Genomic DNA, 14,676 nt, shown 5'->3' with positions numbered 1-14,676 from the left:
AGAGGAAACTCCATCTTATGAACAGTAGATGCCAACTTACTGGCCAATATCTGATATTTATTAAAAGGCCAATATCATCCTTAACTCTAGTTACAGTTGTAAAAGTCACACAGCTGAACTTGACTGTTTTTCCTGGATCATTCTCCTTTGCAGTCGCCTTGATGTGAGCAGCTTCCAGCCCCTACAGCGGAAACACTTTTCTTCACTGTGTGTTATGAGGAATCTAACAGTCAGCCGGTGGTTCTGTGTGAGACCCCGCTCTGACCTCCTCTTCCTCTGTTTGCTTTATTTTAGCTCAGTCCAGATATATTGCAATTTCCTCCTGGCGTGTTTACAGACGGCTAACAGATAGGAGGCGTCCGCCGAAGTCTGTCTGGGACTTTTCTAGAGGCTTCTGCCCTCAAATACACGAGGAAGAGATCTTTGTGTTTGGAGTCGATGTACATGTTTGATCTGATGATTAAACCTGAACAAACTGCACATCTACTGTACATGTGAAATCACACATATAAAGGCTTTGGTGCAAAAGGAGTATAAGTGACATTTTGGCTGAAAATGAGTATTATGTATCATTGGAAAGCTCTTGTTGCGCTTTTTCAAGACTCAAGTGTCCATGAAATCCTAGATTAAATTCGGTGCAAAGAGGGTGTAACTGCACTTAATAGCTTTTTACATAGTATCAGTTTTCTTAATCTTAATCTCTGTAAAAGTGTAAATAGCTCTGATGAGTTATGCTTTGAATAAAAAAAAGATGCAGTCATTTAAAGTTTTGTTCTTGCTCTGCTGTAATATTATTTCCTTGACTGTATGAAAATGATTTTGTTCCTTATGGTGACTATTTAAAATAATGCCCAACTCACACCAACTAGATACTGTATGTAGAGAGAGAGAGAGTATTAACTATAGCGAGACTCACTTACTCAGTATAGAGAGACTGTTGGGTTCTGTTCACTTATTATTTCTTCAGTTCTTTGGAGTGGGAGCAAAACTGCCCCAGGAGTGCAGCTTGACCTCCCTGGCTTTCCGTAGGTGTTGTAACAAGCCGTGCTGTCGGCCCTGCCTGGCTTGTTCTACTAAATAAAGTCCTAATTGGCAGAGAAACACACACACACACACACACACAGCTTCTATTGTGGCAGGCTGTATCTGCTGTAGAACTGGCCCTGTGGGATTTGGTGTTTGTGTTTGAGCTTGTGTGTGGATTATGATGTTGAGGGGAAATCTGATTAGAATAACGATGATAGATGAAGATAACTAGATGGTGACAACAAGGCACCATGCATCAAAGCCAGCCTCTGAAGTGTGTGTGTGTGTGTGTGTGTGTGTGTATGTAAGAAAGTATCACTGTGAGTGTTGCAGAAATGTCTTTCGATGGCTCTCTGAGATCAAAACTCTTTGAAGAGTCTTGTTTGTTCAGACAGAAACCTTTGAAAATCCAAGAGTGTGAAGTCTGTGAAGAGTCACGATGAAATGGAGCGGAGGAGATGTCTGCGTGTGTGTGTGTGTGTGTGTGTGTGTCACTACAATCAGAATCAATAAAATCTGTTTTCGTCTCGCCTCAAAATGTTTTTCATCTGCTGTGAAAGCAGCCTGATCAAACTTCTCCAGCTGATTTGGTTGCATGTTTTCACGGTGGCAGGCGGCCCAAACTGGAAAATGTACAAGTGTTGCAAAGCAACGCTCAACAAGTTTGTTAAATAATGAGTCAGCATGAGCATGCACATAGATAATAGAAGCACAACCGTTTGATCCCTCCCCATTGGTATTTATTCCCTTTAAATCTTTTCATGTGAAACAACCTTGACCTTAAGCAAACTGCTCCGTAGTGATTGTATGAAAATATGACAGAAATGATCGTAGCAGAAATAACATCTGCGTGAACTTAAGACGTGAAAATTAGGTTTGCATGACATACAGAAGGTCATAGTGATTACTTTTGCTGAATATTGAAATTGTGATGTGAAATCAAGTACATGTGGACAACTGTCTACGTATTTTTCAACACGTGAAGATATCTGTTGCATCGGCACATAGATACTCTGTGACTCAAACTCTAAAATACAGGTCAGCTATTACAAATATAGGCATGGCACTGACCACAGGCAAATATTTGACTTATTCACAGGGCAATTAAGGATAAAGCTGCAGAGAACTTGCACTGAGCAACAAGGCTATACGACACTAAAGGCTTTATAACGCTTATAGCGTGCAAATGAGTTCTTAAGGAAAATGAATAAACTAAAGCCAGAACAATGATCTGTTAAACAAAGAATAAACATCAAGCACTTCCTCCAGCGACAAATACAATGTACACAGACTAAAAATCACGTCATTCAGTCAGACTAAAACACTCAAATATCTAAAACCAAATCCAATTACCTTGGAATCAATAGCAATATTCATGCTGGTGCACTGACTGTCCTGCAGTGCTTCCCAAACCCTCTGCAGCAGGTCACACGCGACCCGGCAGCCATGTTGAAACAAGGCAGCAGCAAACACATCATCCCCCACAAATGAAATGCAAGTGTAATATTGAAAAGGCAGGAATGCCGTGGTGAGATGCTTCATTTTCCTAAGTTTCGTGACTTCTGCGACAGATGGATGGATGAAGAAACGATCACAGTTCCCCCTGGTTTCCCTCTCAGGGACAAACACATTTTCTTGTCCCTCGCCCATGTTTCATTTGATCACAGTGGTGTCTGAGATATCGCACGCAAATACATGGACGAACAAATGAATGAATGGACGAATGCTGTGGCGCCCCCATTGGGCCAGGCAGCGGTGAGATACATCACTTCCCCACCGTTTTTTGGGGAAGTTTTCATTCCTCTCTCTTTCTCTGATCTCTTCATCCCTTCTCTTTCTCTCTCTCTCTCTCTCTCTCTCTCCTTGATGTCTAACTCTATATTTCCCCTAAAATGAGCAGATACATCACTTCCAGTTTTTTGGGGAAGTGAAGAAAATTCAATCAGCAGTGTCTGAGGACAAACAAACAAAAGAATTAACGGAGATCAGTAGTCCACGATCCATCATCAAAAATATCTCCTTTGGGAAGTTGTGGTGAATAACTCGTGGCTCAGTTGTCTATTACCAGCAAATACCATGTAATCGAGACGTCCGGGGTTCAAATCCGGCCCGGATCTTCATCCCATGTCATCAACCTCTTGTTTTCTTGCATATTTCCTGTTGCTCTCCGCTGTTAGCTCTCAAAAAATGAAGCAAAAATGCCAATAACTAAATAAATAAATACACTTCCTTGCCTCTAAGCGAGCTGATCTTCTCAGACGAGCGCCTTTTTTTTGTAAGAGATGTATTTAGTCCATTTTGACCACTCGATAGATAGATAGATAGATAGATAGTGGAGGCTGGTGGTGTGCTGTTACCTACAGAGCTGCAGTGCTGTTTGTTGTTTCCTCTATTAATATTAAATGGCTCTGTTGTCAATCTGCCTGCAAACACCTGGCCAACCAGGAAGACACGGAAACTCCAGCTTCATTAAATCTTAATCATCTCAGTGTGTGTGTGTGTGTGTGTGTGTGTGAATGCATGTGTGTTTTGCCTCTTCATTTTGCCGTTTGCCGAGAGTGTGATCATTCGCTCGGAGAAAAAGAGAGTGATGGAAACGGAGATGAAGGAGTGGAAGAGGGGATGTCAGAGGGACGGTTTTTGTTTTCTCGGCTCACTGAAGCATCTGCTCCATGTTCCTCCCAGACGTGGCTAATTAGCAACAGGGGAGGCAGTGTGTACATAGCCAGGATTGATCTGTTTCTGCCCATCTACTGTACTCTTATTGTGTCGTTCTGTCTCTTACTACATTTATATATCCACTGACTGAGAGCCGCCGTTCCTCTGCCCCTATTCCCCTCTACAGCAGATTCTTCTTGTCTCCTTTATTAGATATTCAACATAAACAGAACACACACATACACTTATACGCCCAGTAGCTTGCTGGCTTGTTGATTAGAGATGATGATGGTGCTGGGATATCGTACCATCATTTGACTCTGTCCTTCAGACCATCTGGGCCAATCAGATCCAGCCAAAAGACTCACCTAATAAGACTCTCTGGACCAATCAGATCCAGCCAAAAGACTCACCTAATAAGACTCTCTGGACCAATCAGATCCAGCCAGAAGACTCATCTTATACCTGTCAGACTCTCTGGACCAATCAGATCCAGCCAGAAGATTCATCTTATACCTGTCAGACTCTCTGGACCAATCAGATCCAGCCAGAAGATTCATCTTATACCTATTATACTCTCCGGACCAATCAGATCCAGCCAGAAGACTCATCTAATAAGACTCTCTGGACCAATCAAATCCAGTCAGAAGACTTATCTTACACCTATCAGACTCTCTGGACCAATCAGATCCAGCCAGAAGACTCATCTAATAAGACTCTCTGGACCAATCAAATCCAGTCAGAAGACTTATCTTATACCTATCAGACTCTCTGGACCAATCAGAACCAGCCAGAAGACTCATCTCATACCTATCAGACTCTCTGGACCAATCAGATCCAGCCAGAGGACTCATTCTATACCTATTAGCCTCTCTGGACCAATCAGATCCAGTCAGAAGACTCATCTAATAAGACTCTCTGGACCAATAAATCCAGCCAGAAGACTCATCTTAGACTCTCTGGGCCAATCAGATCCAGCCAGAGGACTCATCTCATACCGCTCAGCCAGGATATAAACACTGTGTGTGTCTTGTCCCTGAGTGGGACGGACTGGAGGGTCTTTAAAGCTTTCAGCAGCTTCTCTGGTGTGTCAGAGTGGTAGGAGCTTCCTGGTTCCTGTTCATCATCACAGAATAAGTTCTAAACTAGAAGAAACACACAGAAACCCATCGACTGGCTTCAAGTCAACAAGTCACGTCTTGCTTCACCACGACGGGCATTCTTTACATGCCTGTTTGTTGGGGATCTGGACTCTGTGCACGTGCGTTTATGCATGGATAGTCTGTGTGTGTGTGTGTGTGTGTGTGTGTGGGTGTGTTTACCGTGGCCCATAGAGGCTTCTGGAACAGCTAATGAAGGCCTGTTCTCAGAGCTGGGTCACAGTATTAATAACTAGAGCCAGAAATAGCCTGCATACCATTAGTATGCTAATACAGTCTGCAGGGGGCCTCGCCCGCTCCCTCACCTACAACATTTAATTGTGTGACACATCTCTTGTATATGAGTTTAATGTGAAATGATGGCGATCACTCATAATGAGGCTATTTGGACTGGGACCTGCTGGGTCTTGGTGTGAGAGAGGGAGAGAGAGAGAGAGAGAGTGAGGAGTGTGTTCAGATAATTACCAACCTTGAAAAATAGAGTCTGCACACTGTATCCAGAGTGCTCTAAAAATTTTAATCTAAAAGTACATCACAAAATCATTGACGATTCAACCCCGCGGGTCTCCCTGTAGGTTCTCTGTGATTGGAGGGTTCAGAGAGGGGCGGGACTCAGACATCCTTCATTAGCTTCATTAGTCATTTAATATGCTCTTCTTGACTTTCTGTAGGTACTTAGTGGTACGTAGCACCATGCAAACGGCCACTCGCAGAACAGGAGGGCAGAAGATTAGAAACAAAATGCACTTTAGATCTAGATTTGTAAATTTTAAAAATGAAATATCACTAACTCAGTATAGCTGGTTTAATTTTGGAGCAATTTCAGGTGAACAACCACAGTGTGCAGTGATTTTCAGCTGGAAACAGGTAAGTAGTAACAGGTAACACAAAACTGCTACTCTATAGAAGGTGATCACCTGGCACCAAAGATCAGCCAATAGCAGATGGCCATTTCAGTAACGTGCTTTTTACCATTAGATGTCAGGCTTTACACAGATTAGGGTTTGGGGTTTAGTTACTCTTTAAGCAGGCCTAATAATTAATATTGATAATTACACAGAGCAATTAGGAATAGAATATTATAGATTAGTTTAAGTCTTTATCAAAGACTTTATCGCAACAAGAGTTACAAAGTGCTTTACAAAAGGAAATAAAACATTAGTTAACCTAATAAAAGCTAATAAATAGGTCTACATTCTCTAAATATTGCTTGTTTACCTACATTTACAGCATATATAACTTGTTCTGCCATGGGGAGTCATGCAGAGGAAATGACGAACGGCCACAATGTATTCTGGGTAACGGAGTAACGGAACGGCATTTAAGATGGCGGTGGGGATTCCTTAGAGAGGAAGTGCGGAGGGGGAATCGACGAGGGCGGGTTGAAGAGACCAATGAAATTCGACCTTTTGACCCAACAGTCATCGCAACTTTGTCGCTCTCTTTCGCTGACTCCCTATCTCTCTCTCTCTTTCCTTCCGTCTCTCTCCCCTTCTCCCTCCGACATGCATTATGCATGTCTTTCTCCTGCATTCCTTCCATCTTTATTTAACTGTCACTCCTCTTTCTTTCTCCCCTCCCCTCCCCCCCTCCTCTCTCTCCCTTCCTCTCTGACATGCAGCATAACTCCAACCCTGCTTCCACCTCTGTTCCACTCTGCTTCATTCCTCTCTCTTTCTCCATCTCTTTCTGTCTATTTTCCCTCCTCCTGTCTTTCTCTAACATCTTCCCCCCCTTCTCTTCCTCTCTCTCTCCTTGACGTCTAACTCTATATTTCCCTAAAATGAGGAGATTTCTGCTGTCTAAGCAGCAGACAGGCATTAATGGGGACATCAGCAGGATGTGGGAGGCGTTTTGTTTTTAAACCCCTGAAGAGAAACGAGCTGAGAAGGAACGGAGGCTGTGACTCTGAGCTCCTCCTCCACCTCCTCCCTCTCTCTGCTTTGATGGTCACTCATTACTCATTATAATGCTACTCAGACTACATCACTCCATCTCTTTATCATTTTCTCCCCCCCTCTCTCTTTCTCCCACTAACTTCTTAACTCTCTTTCTCGCATTTTCCGTGCTTTAATGGCCATGCATTACTCAGCAAAATGCTACCCAGAATACATCTCTCTCTCGCTCCCCATCCCTTTTTTGTGTTTCACTTAATCTCTCTCTCTCTCTTACACTCACACACATACATATATTCCTGTAGTTGTGAGGACCTTCATTACCTACATTAATTCCCTGACCCATAATCCTAACCTAAACCCAAGTCCTAAACTAAAAATAACCCCTTAAAAGAAGTGAGGACTGTCCAAAATGTTGGCACTTTGGAGGATTTTTCGATCTTTATGAAGCCATTTGGTCCTCATAAATATAGAAATATAAGAGCACACACACACACACACACCTAGAACCACAGCTGGCTGGTGAACAGAAAACCTCAAAGCAGCCCACTCACACAAAACCTCATGTCTGTTTGAGCTATAATAACTTACAATACTTCCCCTCTTACCCACTCACATTCAGTGCAACTTGTGGTCTCCCACTCTCTATGAAAGAATCCATTCATCTTAAAGGAATACACAGAGTTTTTGGGACTTTGGCCTGTTGGTCAAGTTACGTGTTAAGTGATGAGAACATTGACAACAAAAACACCCATGTGTTCCCATTAGATCATTTGTTAAAGTTCTCCATGCTAACTGTTTAGCATTCACTATATTGAGTGATAGTAGGCGACTAGCAGTATCTCAAAAGTGAGAAAATGAAAATGTGCAGCACCTCAAACTACCAGGAACTACTTCACCTGTTTCCATAGGAGGCTGACAGCTAAAAATCACTGCGCAGCAAATGAATACGTGGTTGCTCACCTAAAATTGCTCCAAAATTAAACCAGCTACATTGAGTTAATGATATTTCATTTTTAAAATGTATGAATCTACAGACCATATTATAAAAAAAACACTAATAACTTTTTATTACTAAAGATCAATCTTCTTACTTTGGATAATGCTCGTCGCCTGCCATTATTTAACATATGCTATAGAGTGATGTACTGGGGACACATGGATTATTTTGGTGGCTATGTTGTCATAACTTAATGGATAAATTGACCAGTGGGACAATTTCCCCAAACTCTGTGTATTCCTTTAAGGAAACTAACCAAGCTAGAGCCCAAATGGACTCCTCTGTGCCACTGGCCTGCAGCATTATACTGAGTTCAGTGGAGCCTTGTTAAAGTGAACATCTTCCTGTACTGTGGTCATTTGTTCAGAGCTAAGAGTTACCTCAATGGATGCTGATCTGTCAATAATACAGTAGGAGCCAGGGGTAGCAGGGAGCCAAATGGACAGTTATGAATATACACTATTTTTGTACATTGTGTGTGTATGTGTGTGTGTGTGTGTGTGTGTGTGTGCATGCACGGGCAAGTCCATCAGTCTCATTGTCAATAGAAAAAGCTCCCTGCAGCGCTGACTGCCTCTCCCTGTTATGGATTTGGAAGATTGAACACAGAAAAGCAACATGTTTCTCTGTAAAGTTCCTCAATGAAATCAGAGGTTAGTGAAGATGGAACGCTTTAATATGAAGACAACGCTCTTTCCAACTCTGAACGAACTGCTCCTAACCTCTCAGAGGAGAGATAGCGAGAGGATGGTGGAAAAAGAAGTGTGTGTGTGTTTGTGTGTGTGTGTGTGTGTGAGAATATCTGTGTCTCTGTGTGATTAATGAGTAGGCTCTTTGGACACTTCAGGCTATGGCATCCAGAGAGGAACACACACACACACACACACATGCACATACACACACATGCACACGCACACACACACACACACAGAGTAAACCTCTTCCTGGCTTAATATTGAGCATTGTTGCAGCCTTTTCCCAGGGAAAGCTCTGTAAAGGTTGTGAGCCTGTAACGATGCCCGATAATAATCCTCTCCTGGGTATTATGCAATGCACATTTGACCTAATCTGGCAGGCGGATGATTGTGTTTTAGGGAGGGTGTGTGTGCACGCTCCACTGCTCCCAACCCTGATAATGATGCAAGGAATGGGGATGGGGGAAAAAAAAATCTATATAAAAAGATTAAAAAGTGCATTTCAAGCCGTAATCAGAAACTGCAGTGGATTTGAGCAGAGCCATTCATCATGAATTTAAAGCCTCTAGTTTGGACGTTGATCCTTCCTCTGCTGCCCTCCTATTTTTGTTTTTAGAGAAGAGTTGATTATGAATTTGTACCAAAAATCAGCAGTCCACCCACATTCTTAGATTAGAGAGGCAGTAGTAGTAGTAAGAGGAGGAGTAGTATTACTGTTCGCAGCAGCAGTATTAACAGTAGTAACATCATTAGGCCTACTGCATGGCCTTTAACTGATGTGTTTTTATCTGCTTTTTTAATGTGCTTATTTCTTGTTCTTATCTTTTCTTTTACCTTTGCTTTGTAAACTGCTTTGTGTGGAAGACAAGTTGACTATTAGCAGTAAGATTTAGAACATAGTACACTGTCTTGTCTTCCAAAGCAAGTTGTAGCTTGAGAAGAGTCAATGTTTTTTTTGGCTTTGTTAGCTAACTAGCTATCCAGCAGGCTAATTTACCAAAGCAACTGGTGTTAATGTTTACATGGGACTACTAGCCACTAACACTAAAGTTAGCTTCTACTAGATACATTAGCTTGTGCACAAATCAGATGTGTTTAGCCTACAAGACGTGATGGTTAGCTGACCAGATACTATCTAGCTTTTGAGCTGACATTAGCTAAACACAAAATCGATCAGATGACATATCAGATGATCAGAAATGATCGGTTGACAGTTGAAAACAGTACATAAATGATTCATTTCTATCCAGTTCTGTTGTTCTTTATTTGGAAACGCAATTAGTTGTTCTCTGCCATTTTTGCCAAACAGCTGAGGACCTCCAATATGGCCGCCAGAGGGTGCGTTGGGCTACGTCATCTGAAAGCCCGCAGTAGAGGAGGAGAGCTAGTGTGTGTGTGTGTGTGTGTGTAATTGAAATGAAAGATCAGTGTTAAAATCCCACAGGCTTAGCATTATATCGGTGCTTTCCCTGTGAATCACACAGCGATGTGTCCTTGAGCTTTTTATTTATCTGCTTATTTCTGCTGTAGCCTACCGGTGCGTTGTGATTGTTCCTCATGTGTTTCATAAAGGATCTGAGTTGTAACCTTGGAGACGGTTTTGTCGACGGCGGAGGAGCTTCCAGGACTGAACTCTGCAGATTTTGGAGATGGAGGAGCGTGGCAAGCGTTCAGCAAGGCACACAGACAGGATGAGATGAGCTGAGGCTTTTTCACACTGAGTTAAATGACAAAAAGGGCACCTTCAGCCTACACACACACACACACACACACACACACACACACGCAGGCAGGGTGTTGGTTTTGTCAGAGAGCTGTAAAGTGTTTCAGCTCTGTGACTGCCCTGGAGCAGCCCTTCACACTACATCACACATCACAAGACATCGCATGGCATGACATCAACTCAGAGAGCGAGAGAGAGAGAGAGAGAGAGAGAGAGAGAGTGAGATGGGGAAAGGGGAGAGAAAGAGCGGGGGAGGAAATGGGGAAAAAAAGAACACACACACACACACACACACACACACCCACACAGCAGGGATGTTCCAGTGTAATTCCTGTCTGTGGCGAATGTAAAACATGAAGCAGAACACACAGTCAGACACACAGAAGCTGATATTTCTCTGTGTGTATGTGTGTGTCCCTGTGTGTGTATCAGTGTGTGTGTGTGTGTGTGTGTGTGTAACTGCATTTGTGTGCATGTGTGTATCTGGATTTGTGTACCTGTGTATCTTAGCGTTTTGACTGGTAGGTAGAGGGTAGAGAGAGAGAGTGTGTGTGTCTGTGTGTGTGTGTGTCTTAACTACTGTCTGGTAGGTAGAAGGTCATTAGGAGGGTAGAGAGCTTTTATGTGTGTGTGTGTGTGTGTGTGTGTGTGGTCGATAGGAAGGCCATTAGGAGGCTGGAGAGTCTCCTCTCCACTGAACCAGACATTTTTAGCCAGGAGTGTTTCACGGCGGCCCTGTTGTGATTCCAGCCACTGTGGCAGGGAGACGTAAATAACTGCAACACACAGCGAGGACAGAAGAAGAAGAGGAAGAGGAGGAGAGGAAATACCACTCGGAGGGAGGAATGCAAAGAATCACAGCTGCGACTGGAGCGTAAAGCGCCGCAAATGCTGTTTAGAAAGCAGAGAAAGGCTAAGCAGCAAGAATTACTGGACTGATCCACAAATATGATGCTATCACACTCCAAGTGGGGCAGTTTATTGTAACTCTGTGTGTGTGTGTGTGTGTGTGTGTGTGTAGTCTTATTCAGCCAGACCATTCTCACTTTATTTTGGCTGTACGAGTGCTGAAGAACGGCCTGGCAGAACCCATTTTTGAGCTCGGATAGTGCAAAATAAATATTTGGGGTTTTTTGATTATCAAGCAACCAATCACTATCATCACTTTCACGCCTTCCAAAACAGTGTCGGGAGGAAAATATTGTTGTGGAACTAGCATGTGGGCCTGAGAAGAGCCGTGTCCTGTATTGATGTTAGTGTGCAGGCAATGGAGAAATCAACACAAAAAAGTAAGAAAATATAAGAAAGTAGAAGTTTTTGCCTCTGTAACGTCAGCTTTACTGACAAAAGAAAAAAACACAATCGATTTCCATCATAAAGTAGCGCTGTGCTGCTAGCTGGACGGCTAGCTTTGTTGTTGTTGTTGCTGTGCGTTGTAGGGGGATTTTGAAAGAGGGAACACACAGCGCAGAGTGGACAAAAACTCACCGGAGCCAATGGGAGGCTCACATCTAGAATAGTGTGTGTGTGTGTGTGTGTGTCTCCCTCAGTTTCTGTAACTGATTCTCAGCATCTACTTCCTTACCATGTGCTCAGACCAAAAGATTCATGAGTAAAAGCAGCCAATTGCAGGTAGGGATTTGATTCTCTCCCCTGTGCATCTCCCTATATGTACTAAAGATCCTAGCAAATGTTTGTTCCATATTGACAGTGGAGGAGAAACTGATTGTTGCTGTGTCCTGGAACATTATGATCCCTTGTTGTTTGTTTACCGGGAGATAAACAAAAACAAAATGACCCTTGGAAAGAAGTGTCAGAGGTAGTAGGGATCTCTGGTAAGATTGACTCTGATTAGGCCTACTATGCAGTGTTGGGAAGTAGGTAAATTATCATAAACAGGGGAAAATGTAATTGATCATGCTCGTCACAGTTCGTACCTGCTGAATAGCTCTACTGATGTCTGGAGGCCCCGCCCCCTGCCGACGACTGCTAGACGACCAGAGCGAGCACATGAATCTTTCAGTCTGAACGCACAGTTAACCAGAAGCGTCTCCCTCTTACTGCAGCGGCTATTTGTGTGAGGAAGCTGACACCCCCGACCTTTATTCAAAACAATCAGCCAAACTCAATTTTCTCTCCTCCCTCCCAAACCTCCGTCCCATCTAAACAGTTGTCACGGTAAATTAGCATCCTGTTGTCTGGATACGCGCCACCGTCTCTCCCATGATCCTCGGGGGGAAAAGTTGAGGCCCCGGTCTGGAGACATCAACAATACCTGTCTGTTCCCCTCTCTCTCTCTCTCTCTCTCTCTCACTGTGTGTGTGTGTGTGTGTGTGTGTGTGTGTGTGTGTTACATCTCATTCGTCCTCTTTCCAGCGTGAAACCAATCTTCTCTGCTGCTCGGTTTCACTGATGTTTCCCAAGGACGTTGTGTCTCCCTTTACATTTACAGCCATGGAAAGCTGTGTTGTACTGATGATTCACACAGCCTCTCTCTCTCTCTCTCTCTCTCTCGTGCCTTAGTGAGTTGGTTTTATATTCGCTGCTCACGCCTGCATTAGACAGTCCATCTCACTTAGTTGTGTTACAGGTGTCCTCTTGGTAGCTTTCTTGTAATTGAAAAGGTGCATTCACAGTCAAGGTGTTGTGAGCATGCAGCTTTTCATCAGCTTCAACTGGGCAGCACATCCTTAAAGCCAAACATTGCTTATTATGGGAATTAAAAATGTCCTCTATTTATATACATATATGATCAAAGATGTTTAATGTAGACATTGTCAAAATCAGATTTTCTTTGTGTGGTTGAATTTAAAGTTATTGCAGTTTTAAAAATCCACCGTGTTTTTGAGGCAGTTTCAGACTAACTCCAGTCAACGCATCACAACTGGACTTGATCTTGATTGGCTCCCTGTAATAAATTATTGTTTTGTATTGATCGTAGTGTGACTGTTCTGTCTGTGAGGACTTAATCTTCAAATCCTTTCAATAAATACCCCTTTAACTAAGCTAACATGTATTTGCAAAACATCATGAAGAATGTTTTCTTATCGTGAGCCATGGCATATTTGACAAGAAAATCGTGAAAACTGAATAATATACGAGAACTTTAAATTCTGTCAGGCCTTTGACTTCGTGTTGGGATAAAATCACTAGAGTTCTAAGCATTCACTTTTAGGGAGTATTTGCCCCTCCATCATCATGTTGATGTGTAACATCTCTCAGATAAAAAAATAAACAGGGATTTTTTATTCTTTTCGTTTGTGATATTTAGTCATGATGATTCTGTTTATGTAATAGTTCAGTGGTTCTCAGCGTGGGGTCTGGGGACCACCAGGGGTCCTTGAGGTGGTTCCAGGGGGTCCCCAGCAAATTGATGAATTGTTAAACTTCACCATTATTTAATTTACAAGAAGTTAACACAATCAGAGAATGTAGAAGAATGACTATTTTGATCATAGTTTCACTGTTTTCTCTCTATCTACAACACAGATAGTGGACAAAATCATATCTAATGTTAAAAATATTCTCAGATTTGGGTCAGAGAGACAAAATTTCATCAAATGGGGTCCGTGGCCCTAATGTGGACTAAATGAAAAAGGTTGAGAATCACTGTAATAGTACATAATCCATCCTCCCTGTCCTCATGTTTTAGTTCCCTCTGCATATACAGTAAGTTGGTTGCAGCCCCTTTTGCACAATCCACATCTCAACTGTCTCAAAACTTAAAAATCCTTCTCTAACTCATCTGCTTCTCTTTGTCCCTAACATTTTGTACATTCAGTGTATGCTCCATATTGATTTGCACTGTGGGTGTGTCTGGGTGAATTTGCACCCCATTACAAATGCTGGGTGTACTCCCTGCCCCCTGTAGAAAGGTTTCCAGCGGTAGTCAGTGGAGAAAAAGGCCTCGCTTTTTGGTAGCAAACTCCCACATGGTAACTCAGCCTAATGCAAAGTCTGCAAAGTCTGAATCCTCTTTGTCATTCTGTCTCTCTGCGGTGCAAACCTCAGCAGAACAGACAGAGCAAAGACTTTGTCAAAGACAAATATAGACAAGAAAAAAAGGAATAAAGAGCAAAGGGAGACCGTGAAAAAGAGTCAGAGATGAAACAGACAGAGACGAAAGGGAGGGAGACAGACAGACAGAGTACGAGACAGACAGAAGGTGTGTATGATTCCCGTGAGATCCCTCTCCCGCTCTCTCCTTTGAATGCTCTGCACAGGGGAAACATTTCAAAGAGTTCGGATGTTGAATGGCTTCTCCTTTCATGGTTTCTGCGATGCTTCTCTCTCTTTCCTCCAGCTTTCCTCCCGCTCTACCTATCAGTCTGGTTGTGCCCTTCTCCTCTCCAGTCATTCCCTCTCCTCCTCTCTTTTTCTCTGCAGTCAGAGCTGCTCCATTGTTTCTCCCTGGAGGCGATAGATAAGATAGGATGCCTGATGTGTGGTTTGGAAGGGGAGAGTTCGCAAATGACCTTAGCTATGGATGGATGGATGGATAGAGGGGTAGAGAGATGAA

The 14,676-nt window shown here is 42.9% G+C and overlaps 1 protein-coding gene across 1 annotated transcript in view; it reads left to right on the top strand.

Moving 5' to 3' along the window:
- The window catches only part of tmtc1 (transmembrane O-mannosyltransferase targeting cadherins 1), a 93,790-nt gene that overhangs the window by 31,672 nt on the left and 47,442 nt on the right, over positions 1-14,676 (top strand). The window lies entirely within an intron of this gene.

The sequence above is a fragment of the Centroberyx gerrardi genome, chromosome 24, assembly GCF_048128805.1.
Source record: "Centroberyx gerrardi isolate f3 chromosome 24, fCenGer3.hap1.cur.20231027, whole genome shotgun sequence".
NCBI lineage: Eukaryota > Metazoa > Chordata > Actinopteri > Beryciformes > Berycidae > Centroberyx > Centroberyx gerrardi.
Note: the sequence above shows the minus strand (reverse complement) of the source record. Positions and strands in the feature narration are given on the sequence as shown.